A 10,825-nucleotide genomic window follows, 5' to 3' on the forward strand; every position below is an offset into this window, starting at 1 on the left:
TAACTAAACACGGTAGAGAAGGAAATCTGCAAGTTTAAGTCCAATGATGTGTGCAGTTTCTTCAATATTCAATCCAAAGATTTGCACCTTTGGTACAATTCTGAGTTCTTCGTCAATCATAAATAGTATACAAGTAGCTTCTCTTCCCTGAGAACTGAATAAAACAAGTAGGAACAGGAAGCTGGAGGGCAAACACATTGCAGCAAGATCCCTGCAGAAGGAAAGCCAACTTTTGTAGACGTGAAGCTGAATGAATGATCCTTAAGAAGTTTTCAGTGCATGAGATAATTCAAGGAGAAAGGAAGCAGTCCCTGACCTGGGCAGGCAAAGGGCATGCACTCGTCCTCTTGTTAATGATAAAAGGTAATAAATCATTGCCAAAGCCTGCCCCCGTTCAGCTGAGCTATCGCCGAGATAACACAATGTGCTCATCACCACTGGATCGGCACCTGCAGCTGGGACACAGAGCACAGGACAATCATTACCTCCGCCACCAAAGTCATCCCTGTTTGCCTTCTGTCTGTTTGTTTGTGAGCAGGATATCTGTTCCGTGTCATTTGTGAGCAAGTTATGGACGGATTTGTCATTGCCAACATGTATACCATACTAGAGGTGTGCTCCGCGTCCGATCAAACAGGTATGCGTGCTCGTGTACCCTCTGAATCTGCCACTCATGGCATCTTCTTTGCTTCTCTTGCCATCCTTACTTGCAGTCAGTTTCACCTTGGACTACGCTTTTCTGAAAAGATAAATCCAGGTCAAACTCCTATTCACGGCTGTTTAACTTGTTCGATCAGCTTTGCGATGGCTCACTCTATTCCTTCAACAAACATAACATTAGTTACAAAATTTGAAAATTCCATTTTGAGACTAATAATTGTTCTCGTTTCTACACAGGATGTAATTTCACAGGATTAAGTGACAAAGCCACCGGCTGCAGATTTATAACATTCCAAAGGAATGTTTGTCTCCATGAAGAGTCATCAACAGGTCAAATGTATGATTCTGCACCTGCTGAGTGCAGGTTAAGGGTTCGCTTGATCAAGAGGTCAGAAACTTTCCAATCGAATGACAATTTTTATATTAACTCAGAAAGAAATCTTGATCAGTAAATATTCTTCTGCAACTGTGTTCCTTTGCTTTTGCACACATTTCAAAGTGTTTCGGTTTATGTTCAGCTCAACAATGGTGGGATGGTTCAGTAGGTTGTCGGTTTGTCCGTCAATGAGTCGTCTTGTTCTTTGTTCTGACAGAATTGGATTTGTTTGATGAAAACTGTCGTCCTGACGGAGTTTCAGAAGGGGACGCTACTTTGTGAACATCAAGTTTGCTTTCCCCTCTGCATTTAGTTTGAGGAACATAAAGATATATTGATATCTTTTGAATGGCATGGTTGTTAAGTCGGTGGTCTGTTTTTTGGGGGTTTTTTTGTATACAAGATCGAGGCTCATGTAAGAGGTAACATTAATCACAAAACACAAACTGACACATAAAACATTAAATAAAAGGAGCGGGAGACAAGATTGGGAGAGAGTGGGAAGCACACAACGACAAAAGGAGAGAACAAGGGCATCGGGAGATCTGTGGGAGGGAGAGGACTTGGGGGGAGCAGGCATGGGAAGTTAGGGGGGTGGGGGAGGTATAAAACACATGGACACTGCTAGAACTTCCAGGAAAGAAGTCGGTATTTCAAAAACGTGGATCTGGGGTGAATTAACGGGGGTAGAAAAGATCAAGGTTTTGGATGGGGGAAGATAAGAGATGGTGGTGAACAGCCGTTTTAAAGACCTGGAAGGAGGGGTGGGATTGAAGAGAGTGGGGGAGTTTGTTCCAGAGGCGGGAGAAAAGAGGAATGAAGGAGCGAAGGTGAGCAGAGAGCCTTGATTTTGGCAGTTTAACCACAAGAGGGTTGCTGGCAGATCTTGTGCGACCTGTAGGAATATTGTGGGACAGAGCCCAGAGAGAGCTGGGGGGGCAAGGCCGGAGAGGAGTCGGTAGAAGACAGAAAGACCACCAACCTGCCTGCGGTGAGTGAGTGAAAGGCCCTCAGAGATAGCTTCATCGGAGGAGATTCCAATGATTCTGAAGGCTTTGGTTTCAACAGTGTGAAGACGAGCAAGGTGTGAGGCAGGAGCACCGGCCCAGAGGGGGGAACAGTATTCCATTGAGCTGCGGATGAAAGCCTTGTATGTGGTGAGGAGCTCAGGTGTGCCGAGGAAGGACTTCGCATGACGGAGGATGCCCAGTCGGCGACTGGCTTTGGAGGCCAGATTGGAAATGTGGTTTTCCCAGGAAAGATCATGGCAGATAGTGAGACCCAAAAGCTTGAGTGATAGAACTTCTTGGAGAGGATTATTCAGAAGGTGGATGGGAGGGTTGTCCAGTCGGTCTTTTCGGAGAGACATAGTAAGAGTGTGAGATTTGTTAGGATTGAAAGACATGTTCCACTTGTTTGACCAGTCTGTGATTTTGTCCAGGTCTGCAGAGAGTGAGGAGGCTGCAGACTGCTGATCTGAGGGATGAGGAATGCAGCGGCAGAGAGTGGAGTCATCAGCAATGAGATAGAGAGGATTTTCCAGAGAGTCGGAGAGATTATTGATGAAGACCAGAAAAAGCACAGGGCACAGAACACTGCCTCAGGGCCTATATAAAGTTATTGGGGTCTATATGTTCATTGTTCACCTCTAGTGCCTATATAAAGTATTCACCCCTTTTCAAAAATGTTCACCTTTCGTTGCCTTATAGCCTGGAATTAAATTGCATTAAATGAGACTTTTTCACCTTTATTTACACATCGTAACCCACAAACAACTTCCAAGTCAAAAAAAAAATTCTACAAATATCAGAAAATTCATTAAAAACACAAAACGAGAATATCTTGGTTCCAACGAATGGTTAACACCTGAAAGAGCAGCTTCTCTTCGCCTCCCATGGCCTCGACCAATGTTCTCTTCATTCCATCCATTATTAAACGTGCAATGTTTTTTGCAAAATCACCAGATTACAATGGAAGAATTGTACGTCAGTGTTGGAAGCATGCAAACACTCATTCCCTCTCACTTGAAAGCGGATAAGGCTCATGCCAAGTGGGTAGAAAATGACTTTGTGTTTGATCAAAAGGCCTCTTGTGTGCATATTCAAACAGAAGTTGTGAAAACAACCAGGAGTTTATTTCTGGAATAATGTTGTGACATCAGATGAGACCTGGGTCACTGGGTCAGTCATTTCACCCCAAGATCAAACCGAGCCAGGAAGTATAATATTGTGAAGACGTTACCGGTCTCCACCACCAACAAAATTCAAGGCTCAACCATCATCTGGTGTGTTCATAATAAGGAATGTATGTATGTGTTCACATGGCAAATTCGACCACTACATGGATGGGTTGGGAAGTTCTGAATCATTCATCTCCTTTGCCACTTCAATAACAGTGAATGGTTTCAGCTTTACGAATTGTGCGGACGTCAAAGCCGATGGAGACATGTCCGTCCAAAAGATTCCAACTTGGCAAAGAGCAAAGATGGAGTCATCAGGAGGAACCTGGATAGCATTCGGGTTTCAGCTGCTACCCCACAACCCTCAAACCCATCAAAGTGCAGCCAAGTGAGGCTTCCAGAAAAAAAACATTTATGAGAAAGGAACAAAGATCCCTAACTCCTAGTCCTAGCTCCTTCCCTTAACTCCTAGCCCTAACTCCAGCTCTAGCTCCTAGCCCTAACTCCACCTCTAGCTCCTAGCCCTAACTCCTAGCCCTAACTTCTAGCCCTAACCCCTAGCCCTAACTCCTAGCCCTAACTCTTAATCCTAGCACCTAGCCCTAACTCCTAATCCTAGCTCCTAGGCCCTAACTCCTAGTCCTAACCCCTATCCCTAACTCCTAGCCCTAACTCTTAATCCTTGATCCTAGCCCTAACTCCTAGCCATAACTCTTAATCCTAGCTCCTAGCCCTAACTCTTAATCCAAGCACCTAGCCATAACACCCAGCCCTAACCCCTAGCCCTAACTCCTAGCTCTAACCCCTAGCCTTAACTCCTAGCCCTAACTCTTAATCCTTGATCCTAGCCCTAACTCTCAATCCTAGCTCCTAGCCCTAACTCTTAATCCTAGCTCCAAGCCCTAACTCTTAATCCTAGCACCTAGCCCTAACTCCTAGCCCTAACTCCTAGCCCTAACTCTTAGCCCTAACTCTTAGCCCAAGAAAGATGTTTGGAAAGAACCCAGATAGATAGATTTCAGCATTTCTTGCTCAAGCAAAAATGCAGCAACAAAGATCAACAATAATAATAATAATACATTTATTTTATATCGCGCTTTTCAAGAAGCCGAAAGACGCTTTGACAGAGTACAAAAAAACAAGTGCAAAAAGACAAAAATCAACAGGTAAATAATCAAAGCAAAAGGAAGGAGAAGGAGAAGAGATAGTCATGGGTTAAATGCTGTGGGTTAAATGTGGAATGCAGTGTTGAACAGGTGGGTCTTGAGTGATGTTTTGAATGTGGTGAGTGAGGAGGAGTCTCTGATGGTGTGACGTAGTGAGTTCCAGAGGCTGAGAAATGTGCTGGATTGGTGGCATCTTCGCAATTGACGGATTGACGTTAGCGAGTGTCTATTAATCGATTTCGAAACGTACAACTTTCTGTCATTTCTAAACGAATGATGAGCTAGTATAGGCATATTTGGAATTTCGTGTATTTTTTTTGTTAAAAGCAAAAACTCAATTGATTTTGTAAGAAGGTATCATAAGCTTTAAAAAAAATTAGGGTGGCATTTTTTCTGAACATTCTAAGACTATGAAATCCAAGATGGCGTCCAAAATGGCCGCCAAACACTAATAATGCGATATCTTCGCGAGTACATGTGATACAATTACAAATAAAGTGTCTAAATATATGTTTTCTGAGACCAGGAATCGAATGGAATCATCAAATTTATGTTATATGTATGATCTGCATGCCAAATTCCAAAATGGCCACCGCGCACCCGCAATGTAAACTATACCTTCTCCCTTCGCATGTAATTACAAACAAAGTATCTGTTTAAAGACATGTATTTTTCACAAAGAATACATAATTAACAAGCCAACAAACAGATCTAAATAAAATGAAATACTTGAATTACTGTTCAATCTCTTAAATCGTTTAAACAGGAAGATGCAAAAAGTCACACTGATTAAATGCCTGGCTTTCATTTAGTATTTTTAACAATGGATATCAAGTGAATTATAATTTTGTGAATGTCATCGAAAGTAACACCTCAATCTTCACAGTCTTCATTTATCCCTGGTTGGACAGTTTTGTTGTTGCAGCTGAAAACCCAGCACCCACAAACTTCCGTACATGGGATATTGTTCTTGCGACAGCTGCACCTTCCTTCGCATCCACGTTTGCACCCGCACTTTATGAGGTGCAATACTGCTTCAGGAGCTGGTGGATTCAAACAGCGAACTGGAGAGAAGTGACTTGAAACTGCATCAAATGTCCAACCAAATGCAGCTGGTGCTGGGAGGCACGGGTGAGTTTCACAAGCTTTTCTCCAAATCATGGATATGTAATGTGCCCGACGAATGTGTAAGTCCAGTGAACCAGAAGTTGGTGGTAGGTTTTCTCCTTCGGCTGCACGATTTGAGTAGAGGAACCAACGGAGCTCATTCACTTTTGTGTAGATTTTGGATCGATACAAAATACAGACAAAGCGTTCCAACTGAGAGCACACATCAGCGGGCAGATCAATGTCATCATTCCCGAGCATTGCTAGTGCATCCAGGATCTCATCATCACAAGACATAAATGCCTTGAAGCACGAGTCTTTGGTTCTGCCAGCAAATCTACCAGACATATCGGAATCTGTCAGAGCATGAAAACCTAACAGTGCAGAAGCGTGCTTTGGTCCTAAGTTGTTGTATATGCTCCGCACAGAAATGTGCCTCTTCAGCCTGCCCTTTCCCGTAAGGAAGGTTGTAGACGTTGGTAAGTTTGGATACATGTAGACAAGCAACAAAAAGACGTCTGTGTCTGGGGAACTGACAACAAGTTCTGCTTCATTGAGAACAGTTAGAGCATGCAGTACAAGCAAAGTGTCTGCCTCTTCTTGGCTGTGAGTGAGGAGCGAGTCTGGGATATCAACATTGCCCTTGGTTTGTGTTCCTGAGGTCACCATAAGTTGTTTCAGTCTGTTGTTGGAGCTCTTGCTGTGACATACAACTTTGTCAGCCAAATACTCGGTCAGTTGTCCTTTGGCGCGGATATCTGATAAGAAGTCCTTCAGGGAAATATGTTGGATTAAAGTGTTGTCCTTCACGTGGTAATATGTTGATTTTCCCTTGGTCCTCTTTGTCCTCATCTGTTCCTTGAGTGATGTTTTGATGTACCGGTCGAACACCAATCTGACCTCATCATATTGTGCTGCCATGTTACAGATTATCTGGAGAAAGGCATCTGCAAAGTCTTGGCATGTTTTCATTTGTTCCGTTTTGATAACTGAATTTACCACAGCCATCCCATCAATAATGATCACTCGGTGTGCTGACGATTCATCTGTTGGGTCAACATTTGTATGTTCCACTGCTGTGTCTGCCACCTGCAAGGGTACTTGGATTGCTTGGATTGCCTCATTTCTGTCAGCTTGAACATGTTGTGTGTTACTGTCCAGCTTCTCAAGATGATGAAGTATTGATGCCTTATCGTATGCCAGCAGGAGGGATCCATCTGAAGCAAATAGTGATCGAGGCACCACACCAAACTCATAAGTTCCGATGCATTCCTTGAGATTCAGCTCTGGTCGACTTCTTGAAATAACAATGAACCGTTGCAACAGTCCTCGCTCTTCTTTGATTTTGACCACCTTGTCTCCCATTTGGATTTCTGCCATTGCATTGGCACTTTTGAAGGTACCCAGTTTATTTTTGGTCATTTTGTCCCACACAGAAAGTTTTCCTTCCGTTAGGCGTTCAGTGACGAAACCTTCAAACATCTGTTGCCCAATCTCATCACGCCGAAGGATGTCGTTGGTAGCAGTTTCATTCATAACTGCTTTGGTGAGCAGGTTGTAGATCTCATCCTCATCAGCGGATTCAAATGGGTTTCCATGCTCGTGAAATACTGCACTGAGTTTGACAGCATTTTGTGTTATTCGGGAGAGCGTTCCCCCTGTGAGCTCATGGTGCTGTGTTCTCTTCGCCTTGCTGCCAGTGAAGTACTTTTTCTCAAATTCATGTTGTAAGTTTGAGAGTTCAGGTGCAATAAGAAAGTACTTGTCCAGTACTTTCGCGGATTGTCGGGTAAAGGGAACCCATTGGCTTCTAGCAAACCAACATATGATTGTTCAATGTCGTTCATATTCAAAGCTGAACTGTTAGATGGGTCATTGATTTCAGTTTCCACCATGTCGAGCATCTCCAGGTCAGACACTAACTGTGCAAAATGAACATGCTGTTTTGGAGGTCTGTTAGCTTTTTCTGTGTCTCGTTTTGCATGGCCTAAGCACAGAAGGTGATACTTCATGTCCTCAGCAACTGCTGTAAGAAGATCAGATGAGCCTACAACATTGCTCAGTCTAACTTTCAAAAGTTTTCTGTCTGTTTGTTGACCAATGGCTTTGAGCTGAGCTCCCATGTTTTCAGTTGAGACGTCGTGCAATTTGTCTGCTTTGTCTTCCTGACAAATGACACACATCTCCTTGTCGAAAGCCTGACTTGTGGTAGATCGCTGTGATGTGGAAGCACTTGTAGATGCAGCATCAGATTTTTTCGGTCGTCCTTTTGTCTTCTGTTTTATATAACTGACGCTGCCTGTCGCTTGTCCTTTCTCATATCGGGTCTTGGCTCGTTCAATGCATGTTTTATGTGTGAGATCCTTATAACATGTCTTGTGGTATGAAAAACCATTCTGTAACAGTTCATGGGCTGACAAACCTTTTATGCGATTCTTTAATGTAGAGAATTCTGTTTCCCCATATGAACATCGAACATCAGTTGTTGTAATTACTTTCTCTACTGAAGGCAAAGAAGGACGAAGCACATAGTTTGTATAATCTGTTTGCTTGCTGCTCAACTGGCAAATAAAGCATAGTTCAAAATCCACCGTTTTTGACTTCTTGTTAGATGAAGACTCTGCCATTTTGGTTATTCTAAGGTCTCTAAGCGATGTTATCCTGGGTGATGGTTGCTGTGGGTACTTGCAACCTGCAAAAGAAGAAAAGAATATGTTAGTACACCATAAAATGGACAAGTGGAACCTTAACACTATAAAGCGAACAAACTGCTGCCGGTGACTGGATTCGAACGTCAATTTTCCGGCCGCCATGTTGAAATCAAAAAGGCAGCCTCTGTCTGAAATTGTGCAAAATAAAAAGATTAGTAGTCAGGTGGAAGTTATTGTTATTATAGTCACCTCTATATACAAGTTCCAAGCAGTTCATGCTGAAAACAAAAATATTTAAACCACATGAAGTCAATTTTAGCGTCAAATTTAGGGCGTTTTGCTATGGTGGCGGCCATCTTGGATTTCAGGCCGTTAGAATGTTCAGAAAAAATGCCACCCTACATTTTTTTAAAGCTTATGATACCTTCTTACAAAATCAAGTGAGTTTTTGCTTTTAACAAAAAAAATACACGAATTTCTTTTGCATGACAAATATGCCTACAGTATATTACATTTGCCTTTATTTGCTCATTTGATAAGCTATTTACAATTATAAAATGAACCATTTCATACTTGTCTGGTCAAGTGAAAAGCAGGTTTTATACAAAAAACAGAAGCACGTTTTATACAAAAAAAATAAAAGCAGGTTTTATACAAAAAATAGACGCAGGTTTTATACAAAAAAACAGAAGCATGTTGTATACCAAAAAAGCAGAAGCAGATTTTATACAAAAAAACAGAAGCATGTTTCATACCAAAAAAGCAGAAGCAGGTTTTATACAAAAAAACAGAAGCATGTTTCATACCAAAAAAGCAGAAGCAGGTTTTATACAAAAAAACAGAAGCACATTTTATACAAAAAAAATAAAAGCAGGTTTTATACAAAAAATAGAAGCAGGTTTTATACAAAAAAACAGAAGCAGGTTTTATACAAAAACACAGAAGCAGGTTTTATACAAAAAACAGAAGCACATTTTATACAAAAAAAATAAAAGCAGGTTTTATACAAAAAATAGAAGCAGGTTTCATACAAAAAAACAGAAGCAGGTTTTATACAAAAAAACAGAAGCAGGTTTTATACAAAAACACAGAAGCAGGTTTTATACAAAAAACAGAAGCACATTTTATACAAAAAAAATAAAAGCAGGTTTTATACAAAAAATAGAAGCAGGTTTCATACAAAAAAACAGAAGCAGGTTTTATACAAAAAAACAGAAGCAGGTTTTATACAAAAAAAACAGAAGCAGGTTTTATACAAAAAAACAGAAGCATGTTTCATACCAAAAAAGCAGAAGCAGGTTTTATACAAAAAAACAGAAGCATGTTTCATACCAAAAAAGCAGAAGCAGGTTTTATACAAAAAAACAGAAGCAGGTTTTATACAAAAAACAGAAGCACATTTTATACAAAAAAAATAAAAGCAGGTTTTATACAAAAAATAGAAGCAGGTTTTATACAAAAAAACAGAAGCAGGTTTTATACAAAAAAACAGAAGCAGGTTTTATACAAAAAAACAGAAGCAGGTTTTATACAAAAAAAATAAAAGCAGGTTTTATACAAAAAATAGAAGCAGGTTTTATACAAAAAAGCAGAAGCAGGTTTTATACAAAAAAGCAGAAGCAGGTTTTATACAAAAAAACAGAAGCAGGTTTTATACAAAAAAACAGAAGCATGTTTTATACAAAAAACAGAAGCAGATTTTATACAAAAAAAACAGAAGCAGGTTTTATACAAAAAAAACAGAAGCAGGTTTATTCAAAAAACAGAAGCAGGTTTTATACAAAAAAAACAGAAGCAGGTTTATTCAAAAAACAGAAGCACATTTTATACAAAAAAACAGAAGCAGGTTTTATACAAAAAACAGAGGCAGGTTTTATACCAAAAAAGCAGAAGCAGGTTTTATACAAAAAAACAGAAGCAGGTTTTATACAAAAAAACAGAAGCAGGTTTTATACAAAAAAACAGAAGCATGTTTTATACAAAAAACAGAAGCTGTTTTTATACAAAAAAAAACAGAAGCAGGTTTTATACCAAAAAAGCAGAAGCAGGTTTTATACAAAAAAACAGAAGCAGGTTTTATACAAAAAAACAGAAGCAGGTTTTATACAAAAAAACAGAAGCATGTTTTATACAAAAAACAGAAGCTGTTTTTATACAAAAAAAAACAGAAGGCGGTTTTATACAAAAACAGAAGCACGTTTTATACAAAAAACAGAAGCATGTTTTATACAAAAAAACAGAAGCACGCTTTATACAAAAAAGCAGAAGCAGCTTTTATACAAAAAACAGAAGCACGTTTTATACAAAAAAGCAGAAGCAGGTTTTATACAAAAAAACAGAAGCACGTTTTATACAAAAAAGCAGAAGCAGGTTTTATACAAAAAACAGAAGCACGTTTTATACAAAAAAACAGAAGCAGGTTTTATACAAAAAAACAGAAGCACGTTTTATACAAAAAAGCAGAAGCAGGTTTTATACAAAAAAGCAGAAGCAGGTTTTATACAAAAAACAGAAGCACGTTTTATACAAAAAAAATAAAAGCAGGTTTTATACAAAAAATAGACGCAGGTTTTATACAAAAAAGCAGAAGCAGGTTTTATACAAAAAAACAGAAGCATGTTGTATACCAAAAAAGCAGAAGCAGATTTTATACAAAAAAACAGAAGCATGTTTCATACCAAAAAAG

At 39.8% G+C, this 10,825-nt stretch overlaps 1 long non-coding RNA gene across 2 annotated transcripts; it reads left to right on the forward strand.

The window, feature by feature from the left end:
• Positions 1-450: 450 nt before the first annotated feature.
• LOC137436307 (uncharacterized) lies at positions 451-2,772 on the forward strand. Of its 2 annotated transcripts, none has more exons than XR_010986252.2 (3): positions 451-637; positions 898-1,048; positions 2,478-2,772. It is a non-coding gene; the product is annotated as an uncharacterized LOC137436307 (long non-coding RNA). The 2 variants fall into 2 exon arrangements; XR_010986251.2 differs by lacking the exon at positions 2,478-2,772 and adding an exon at positions 1,254-1,325.
• The last annotated feature ends 8,053 nt before the right edge of the window (positions 2,773-10,825 follow it).

This window comes from Myxine glutinosa, chromosome 11 (genome assembly GCF_964187855.1).
Source record: "Myxine glutinosa chromosome 11, kmMyxGlut1.1, whole genome shotgun sequence".
NCBI lineage: Eukaryota > Metazoa > Chordata > Myxini > Myxiniformes > Myxinidae > Myxine > Myxine glutinosa.